This window comes from Cynocephalus volans, chromosome 3 (genome assembly GCF_027409185.1).
Source record: "Cynocephalus volans isolate mCynVol1 chromosome 3, mCynVol1.pri, whole genome shotgun sequence".
Lineage (NCBI taxonomy): Eukaryota > Metazoa > Chordata > Mammalia > Dermoptera > Cynocephalidae > Cynocephalus > Cynocephalus volans.
In genome coordinates, this window is record NC_084462.1 from 33,932,101 (window position 1) to 33,940,897 (window position 8,797).

Here is an 8,797-nt window from a genome sequence, read left to right on the forward strand (position 1 = left end):
CTGTACTTTGTGCTAACCTTTATCATGTCTTTGATTACGTAAGAGGATTTTAAAAGAGCTAACATTTTCTACATTTTTTTTTTGCTTTCCTTTTTATTTTTGAGTTTCTACATTTTTGATAACTTTACCTTCCTAAAATCAAATCCCAAATGAAATCTTCATGTTCTAGAAAGACCTTGAGATTTCCCACAGGGTCCTTGGAAAACCTCAAAGGTTTTGGTCTTTCACATTGGTAAAAAGAGAGATGTTAAAAATAACACAGCTTAGAGAGCTGGCCAGTTAGATCAGTTGGTTAGAGCACAGCCTTAGAATCACAGGTTCAGATCCCCATAAGGGCCAGCCACCAAAAAATAACTCAGTTTACTTGATATGTTCAATTGCAAGGGGAACATTGTCAAGTAAGAAAAGATAATTAACCTTCCCTATGTTATATAAAATGTTATTTCAGAACTTGTATGAAGTCCATAGAAATTACCCTTGTTGTCCACAATATGTTCTAGTATAATGTTATCAGTCATATTTCTAGTTATTATATAAAATGTTGTACACCAAAGAAATAATCAAATTCACTCGTCAATTTAACTATAATAAACTCTTATCAGATCTTTAACCATTTTAAGTCTTTTTTTTTCCATCCATAGATATTGTTTTACTCTGATTCTTCTTTGAAAACATTTGTAATCAGCCTGAATCAAGCCAGAATGCTTCATGACAACATTGTTTAAATAAATTTGAGACCATGCCAATGACTAAGTAAGGATTTCCAGAACTCTAGTGGAGAAGCTGTCATTCATGAAACTGCTAAGCCAAGATGAAGTTGAACAAGAATTCTTTTTAAATTATTATTTTTTAAAATTTTAATTAATTTTTTTCATCGTACACGTTTATGGGGTACGGTTTGTTGTTTCAGTACACGCACATATTGTATAATGATCTAGTCAGAATAGTTAGCCTATCTGTCATTTATCATTTCTTTGTGGTTGTAACATTCAAGTTCCTCTTTTCTGGCTATCTTGAAATAAACAGTACACTATTATTAGCTGTTGTCACCCTAGAGCACCAGAGCGTATTCTTCCTGTCTAATTGTAACTTTGTACGAGTCTACCAACCTTTCCCTGCCTCCTAGAACAAGAATTAATTACATGGGACTGAATGAACTGATAAAAGGTAGGTATGATTATTGTCTTGGAACATTGCAGTTCCTTAATATTTTTTCCCCAGATACAAGGAGCCTTTTTCTTGCTTCTCTTATGCTATCTATAACTCACAACAATTTAGTAGATTATACTTTTGTAAATAGAAATAAAACCTTTATCTATTTTCCCTACCTGATCACTCCAGAATTCAGAAACAATTGAGTGTTCTTGTTTTACTTTATTTTATTTATTTATTTTTAATTGAAACAAAATTGATTGCACATATCTGTGGGGTGCCACGTTGAGTATCAACACCTGTGTGCAATATGTGATGCTCAAATCAGGATAATTAGTATATTCAATATTATACAATATAATCATTTTTTTGTGAACTTTTACTGATTTCTTGCTAACCCCCCCCCCTTTTTTTTCACCTCTGGTATCCTCAGTTCTGTTTTCTCCTTTTGAAAGTTCAATGTATTTTTGTGACTGTTTGTTTGTTTCTTCTTTATTATTTGTTTATTTTTTTAGCTCCTGCTTATGGGTGAGGACCTGCGGTATTTCTCTTTCTGTGCCTGGCTTTTTATTTTTTTGTTGGCTGGCTGGTAAGGGGATTGAGTGTTCTTATTCTCATGGTAACATAGTTATTTCATATAGATAGTTATTTCATAGTTACAAATTCAGTAAGAATCTATTCTCCTTGTATAAGGACACAATTAGAAACTTTGTTTATATTACCAGCACTTTTACTGGAATGTCATATTTGAGAGTGATGTGCATAAAATCTGATCTAAGGAACTAAGGCTGGCTTTACGGAGCTTATGCTTACAATGCCCTTTGGAAACATTGGCCTGGCACCTGGCTTACAGGGTTCCCAGCCTTACAGGTGAGTATGGAAGGTCACTTCCTGGCCGACCCAGGAATCTTGGGATATTTGGGGAACCTCCAGAAGAGAGGAAATCACACAAATTTGTAGGTGCTGGAGGCAAAGTTTGGTGGTGAGTTTTTGGCTCAGCTTGCTAGACTTAAGAAGCTTTTTAAAGAATCAAATATGAGATTCCTCATGAAAAGTTCCAGCAAACTCAAAAAGTTCCATGTGGTCAACTGCCATTCCTGCTGCACTACATGATAAACCAGGCCAAACCTCATCTGACCTGACTCATTTTGTAAATACAAATCAAACGGGGGGATTGTAGAGAGAGATATTAGTTTCGATGGAAACTACACTGCACTCTTGTGGGTTATCAACTCTCCTAGTTTCTGCCAGTATCTTTTATAACTCTCCAAACTAACATTTCAATTTTTCTCCCACCCTCCTGATTTGGTATGACTGAGAGTTAAAATTGTGCTTTTCCCGAAGCCCTGCAAGCTGAAGACGACTTGATATAAACTTGAGAGAAATCAGCTCAACAGATTGTGCGTGGACGCTGGTGCCCTCTGCTGTGTGGGCCACTCAGCTGGAACACCTGATGCCACCACCGAAGACAGCCACACTGCAAGCCGAGGAGTTCACTGATTGCCACCATCTTCTTGCTCTACGACTAAAGATGCTTTGAGCCCAACATCTGGAAATCTTTTTGACTGGCTGCTCTCGGGACTCAGAAACCGGGTTTCCAACTATTAATCTTTGTTTTTCTTTTATTTTCATAGAAGTTCCCTTCATGAAATGCCTGACTGCTCAAATCATCCAATAAATATCCTCTACTACGAAGTCCCAACATATGGTTCAGCTTGTCCTTAATGAACAAAAGGTGACTGCCTTGGATTGAGTGTCCCCCCAAAACTTGACCCCTAATGTGACTGTTAAGAGGCTGGGAAATCTTACTATGGTGATTGAAAGGTGGGGCCTTGAGGAGGTGATCAGATTACAGAACCATGCCATAGTGAATAGATTAAAACTGGTGGTCATGAGTGTGGTTTGGAGGGCTTTAAAGAGAGTGAATGAGGAGGTGGTAGTCTCTCTCTCCCTACTCTGTCATTTTCACAATGTGATGCCCTGCTGTCACTGAAGTCACCATCAAAGAAGGCCTTCACCAGATGTGTTCCCTGGACTTTGGACTTCCCAGCCTCAGAAACCATAAGCGATACATTTTGTTTTATTACAAATTACTCAGTTCTGTGTATTTTGTTATAAGCAACAGAAATGGACTAATACAGCAACCAAATGAGAAATTGGGCTTATATCATTCAAAGGAAAGAAGAGTGTCTCTCCTTTGTCCCTAGAACCAGGAACACAAGGAGGGTGTTTCCTTTCACTGCTGCTGTTCTACGTTGTACTAACAGTTCTAGTCAGAGAGACTAGACAAGAAGAAGAAATAAAAGGCCTCCAAATTGGCTACAAAGAGGTATAACTATATTTGTGGATAACACAATCCTGTATTTAGAAAATCCCCCCAGCTACTCCAGAATGCTGTCAGAGTAGTATTTGTTATGACAGCCCTAGGAAAGTATCACAGTCATATTCTGATGTCCTTGGTGGGCATGAATTTGCGGGGACACTATGCAACCCACTACAATAAGCTTTCAGATTTCTTTACCAACATTAATTATTGCCATTCTAATTTGAAGAGCATTTTCCCCAGACACATGAGTTGGAAATAAAACAAGCTGCAGGCTTGCTTTTGTCCCAAACACAACTCCAAACCCCCTTTTTATCATGTAGCTCCTTTTGGTGTTCTGCCCCGCACACCCCCTCCTGCAAGTCTGTCTCCACTGGCACAGAACCCCCTTCTCACACCGGCTCAGCCAGAGCGATTCCTGTTCTTTTTCCCCAGGCCCTCTTGGGACTGCCAGGTAGAGTTTGGTCTGAAGTTTCCAGAGCCTTTCCCCTCATCCGAGCGTCCCTGTTAGCTCCAGGCTGGCCACTGATTGCTCTGGGTTGTGCCCTGGAGTTGTATGATTTCCACCCAAGACGTGAAGGAAAGGACTGTCACTATTGGTGGGGAAAGGAACTATTGCGGGAGCAGGGACGTTGAAAATCAAATTGAAGGCTGGCCTTCCCTAATGGTGAGGTCAGAAAGAGTGGGCCAGTTTGGTGAGCGTCCTCTTCAGGACCAGGACCCACGCAGGGCTTCTCTGGGTCACCTTGTTGGAGTGAGCAGGACTGAAGCCGTGTTGGGACCTAAAGCTGCCTGGGCTGTGGAGCAGGAGAGGATTTTTTAAAGGACCGTTTTTTTCTCTCCATTCTTTCTTCCCATCCCTTGACTTTTTTATCTCGCAGAGTTTCTTATCTTGCTCGCTAAGTAGGAAAACAAAGCCCAGAAGCTAATTAGTACTCTGCAAAGCTAACAGTTCTGAGACTCGTAGAGTTTTGAGAAATGATAAAGGCCAAATGACTGAAGCTGACCTTGGGCACCAGCCAAGTACACCGGTGCAAATCAGAATCTTGCAGGGTCCTGAGATAATAACAGCGAAGATGAGAACAGAAACAAGACAAGGCCTTGGCGGGACCTTGTACCTGACCCATGGAAACGGACCTCTCGACCTCTGGTAGCTCATGTCTCCTGCTCTCCTGCTTTTCACCTCCCACATTCCATTCCCTCAGCCCCTCCTTTAAAACCCCCTCAGTAGAGCCGACCGCATGGCACACTCAGGAGAGTGCAGTGCTGGGAGCGCAGCAGCGCTCCCGCCGCGCAGGTTCGGATCCTACATAGGGATGGCCGGTGCGCTCACTGGCTGAGCGCAGTGCGGGGCGACACCAAGCCAAGGGTTGCGATCTGTAAGAACCCAAATGCCCCAAGGGATCACACCCTGATCCTTCTCAGCCACACCCACCCCAAGCCCAATGCGGTATGCTAAGTAGGGATTGTATTTTAAGCCAATCAGCCTTCCCTTAAAGCCCTATATATATGTGTGTGTGCCGCCTAATAAATGAGCTCTCTCCTGTGGATCATCAACTGGTGTCCACTCGTCCTTTCACGATCCCCTTACCGGTCACAAAAAGGACAAAAAAAAAAAAAAAACCCCTCAGTAAACATAAGTCTTTGAGATGGGGTAGCCTACCATCTCCTTCAGCTGAAACATCTGCTTTTCTAACACCAACCATTTGACTTCTGAGGTTTTTTTCTTTCCTTTTCAAGGGGGCGGGCAGCCGGACCTGAGTCCAGTAACAAGCTGATCTCTGAGATGTCCTTCTTGGGCTGGACCTGAGGGACAGCCTCACTCCCACATACGCCCATATGCCGAGGCTCCCCGGGACAGGACTGAGGGCTGGCCCAGCCCACTGGCAAATGCCTTCTTTTCAGCCTTGCTCTGAGAGCGGCTCCCTCCTCCCGCCAACTGGACATTTTATCTCTTTCCTCCACTCCAGCCCTCTGAATGTCCACCTCCAGCCTGTCCTCATGCATCCTTCCTCCTGGCCAGGGAGCTCTGAAGGCTGGAAGTAGGGAAGGAAGGACAGCCCTGGACCAGGTCCCAGCTCCTCGCAACTCAAGGGTGGGCTCAGACCCTAAGGCAGGCAGGGCCCGGCTGTCAGAGACCTGAGCTGAGAGAAATCCAGTGCAAGCTTAATATTTCCTAATTCTCTGGGTGGTGGTGGTTATTTTTCTGGTGGCTGGCTGGTACAGGGATTGAACCCCAGACCATGGTGTTATAACTCTGCACTCTACCCAACTGAGCTAACTGGCCAACCCAAGTTACTTTTCCTCCTTTCCATTTTACTTCATATGGAGTAAACTCTTAAAGAAAAAGAGTTTCTGTGGGCCAGCCCCGTGGCTCACTCGGGAGAGTGCGGCACTGGTAGCGCCGAGGCCACGGGTTCGGATCCTATATAGGGATGGCCGGTGTGCTCACTGGCTGAGCATGGTGCAGACCACACCGTGCCGAATGTTGCGATCCCCTTACTGGTCAAAAAAAAAGAAAAAGAGTTTCTGGGCTTTTCTTCAGGGAAGGGAGGAGAAAATTATCTTTCAGATTTGCTATTTCTGCTAATTTTGGAAAAAAATGCATAAAATCACAGAGCTAAAAACATTGTTTCTGATGAATTCTGGTACAAAGCAGAATTATACTGTAAACATATTTAATTTTAAAACATTATTGGTGCTGATGACACAAGGTATGGGGTTCGATCCCTGTACTGGCCAAAAAAAAAAGGGAACTGACTACCTATTATATAATTCCATTTATATGAATGTGAAATAAAAAGAAACATGTTTCGTCTCTGTTCCAGTTTTCTGGCACAAAACTCCTCAAACCCTTGGAATCTCCAAAGTGATAGTGTCTTTCTGTATGCTAATGAGATGACTGGTATCTGGGGTTCCTGGACAGCCTCAGCATGGGGGCTGGTTGCCAGGGAAACCACCTTGTGATTAGAGGGTTGGAACTTTCAACCCCACCCCCAAACCTCCAGGTACAGGGAGGGGCTAAAGGTTGAGTTGACCACCAGTGGCCAATAATTTAATCGATCATACCTATGTAATGAATCCTCCATAAAAGCCCAGAAGGACAGTCTCCAGACAGCTTTTAGGTTGGTGGACACGTGGAGGTGCTGGGAAGGGGGGGGACACTTGGAGAGGACATGGAAGCTCCCTGGACCTCACCCTATGCCGTCTATTTCATCTGGCTGTTCCCGAGCTGTATCCTTTATAATAAACCAGTAATCTTGTAAGCAAACTGTTTTCTTGAGTTCTGTGAGCTATTCTAGCAAATTACTGAACCTGAGGAGCAGGTTGTCGGAACCTCTGGTTTGTAGCTGGTCAGTTGAGGCACAAGTGAAAACCTGGGCTTGCAGCTGGCCTCATAAGTGGGGACAGTCATGTGGGACTGAGCCCCTAACCTGTGAGACCTCACGCTACCGCCAGATAGATAATGTCAGAATTGAGTTAAATTGTAGGACAACCAGCTGGTGTCTGCAGAAAATGGGAGAATTGAATTGTGGGGAATATCCCACGTATGTGGTCCAGAAGTGTCTTGTGTTGAGTGTGAGTATAAAGAAAAACAGTTTGTTTTTCCTATATGATGAAATGTCCAGAATAGCCAAATCTGTGGAGACAAAAAATAGATCAGTTTTTGCTTTGGGCTGGGTGGAGGAGTGGAAGGATGAAGCTAAAGGGTATGGAGTGTCTTTTATTCTTTTTTTTTTTTCTAAAAGAGATGACCGGTAAGGGGATCTTAACCCTTGGTTTGGTGTTGTGAGCACCACGCTCAGCCAGTGAGCGAACCAGCCATCCCTATATAGGATCTGAACCCATGGCCTTGGTGTTAGCAGCACCGCACTCTCGCAAGTAAGCCACGGGCCGTCCCTCAGAATGTCTTTATGGAGGGATGAAAATGTTCTGAAATCGTCTGCAGTGATGGTTTCACATATCTGTGAATGTAATAAAAATCATTGAGTTGTACACTTTAAACAGATGAATTGTATGGCATGTGAATTATATCTCAACAAAGTGATTAAAAAAAAAAAAAAGGATGCTCTCTTGGCTGCATCTACTGCGAGAAGGAAGACTATCCTCAGCAACCCAACCAGAAAATGTTGACATCACCCTGAAAGGACACACAGGTATTGTGAAGGGCCCCAGAGGAATCCTCTGGAGGCATTTCATCTGTGTAGAACTTAGCCTCCTTGGAAAGAAAAGAAAGAAGCTCCAAGTTGACGACAGTGGTGAATAGGAAGGAACTGGCTGCAGTTCATGCTATTTGTGGTCCAATATGGAGTGTGACCCAGCGTGCCCAGCGTGTCCCTCTGGGCTCTGTTACAGCATGAGGTTTGTGCACACTTACTTCCCCAGCGACCCTGTGACTCAAGGAGCGGGTCTCTTGCTGAAATCCAAAATCTCTTGAGTGAAAATCTATCTACAGGATTTGGACAAGGCCAGGTGTTGCTTATTCAGTATCTCAAGCTCAGAAATATATCAACATGAAAGTTTTATTAAATTCAGCTGCTTTGATTTGGCAGCAAGCCACGACAGTTAAAAATGAGGATATCAGAAGAATTTTGGATAGTATCTATGTCTCTGAGAAAGGAAAAGATCAGCAGGCTGATGAATAATATCTAAAAGTTGTCCAGCTACAGAAACAAGAATATTACAAATGATTCCTAAAACCTATTTGTGATATTTTTAAAATGCAGTAAAATGTATCTCCTGGTGTTGATCAAAGTGTACTCAGTTTCGGTTAGATGGAAGTTTCTGGAATCTGCTGCACAATATGATTATTACTATTATTCATTATTAACCCTGGTTAATAGTAATATATTGTATATTTCAAAATTACTAAAAGGGTAGAGTTTTCAATGTTCTCACTACAAAAAAGATACATGAGGTGATGAATATATATAATATAATGATGAATGTATATAATAATTAGCTTGATATAATGATTCCACAATGTACACACATATCAAAACATCACATTTTGTCCCATAAAGATATGCAATTATTATATGTCAATTAAAAATAAAAATTTAAGTTAAAATATTTATCTTTTAGGAAAAAAACATGAATGGGAAGTCCCAGGCTTGTGCCGGGATCAGCTGAGCGTCCTGTGACTTGCTGTTGTGTTTTAGGCAGGGCCCTCACATCTTTGCACCCTACCACCAGGGGGCGCATACTTTATTATTTTCTGTTCTGAGATTTGGAAAGTGCTTTGGGTGCAAGGTAATTTGGGGTTCATTTTTTTTTTTTTAAATGATATCTCTTCCTGCATGTTGCTGCTGCTATTTTAGT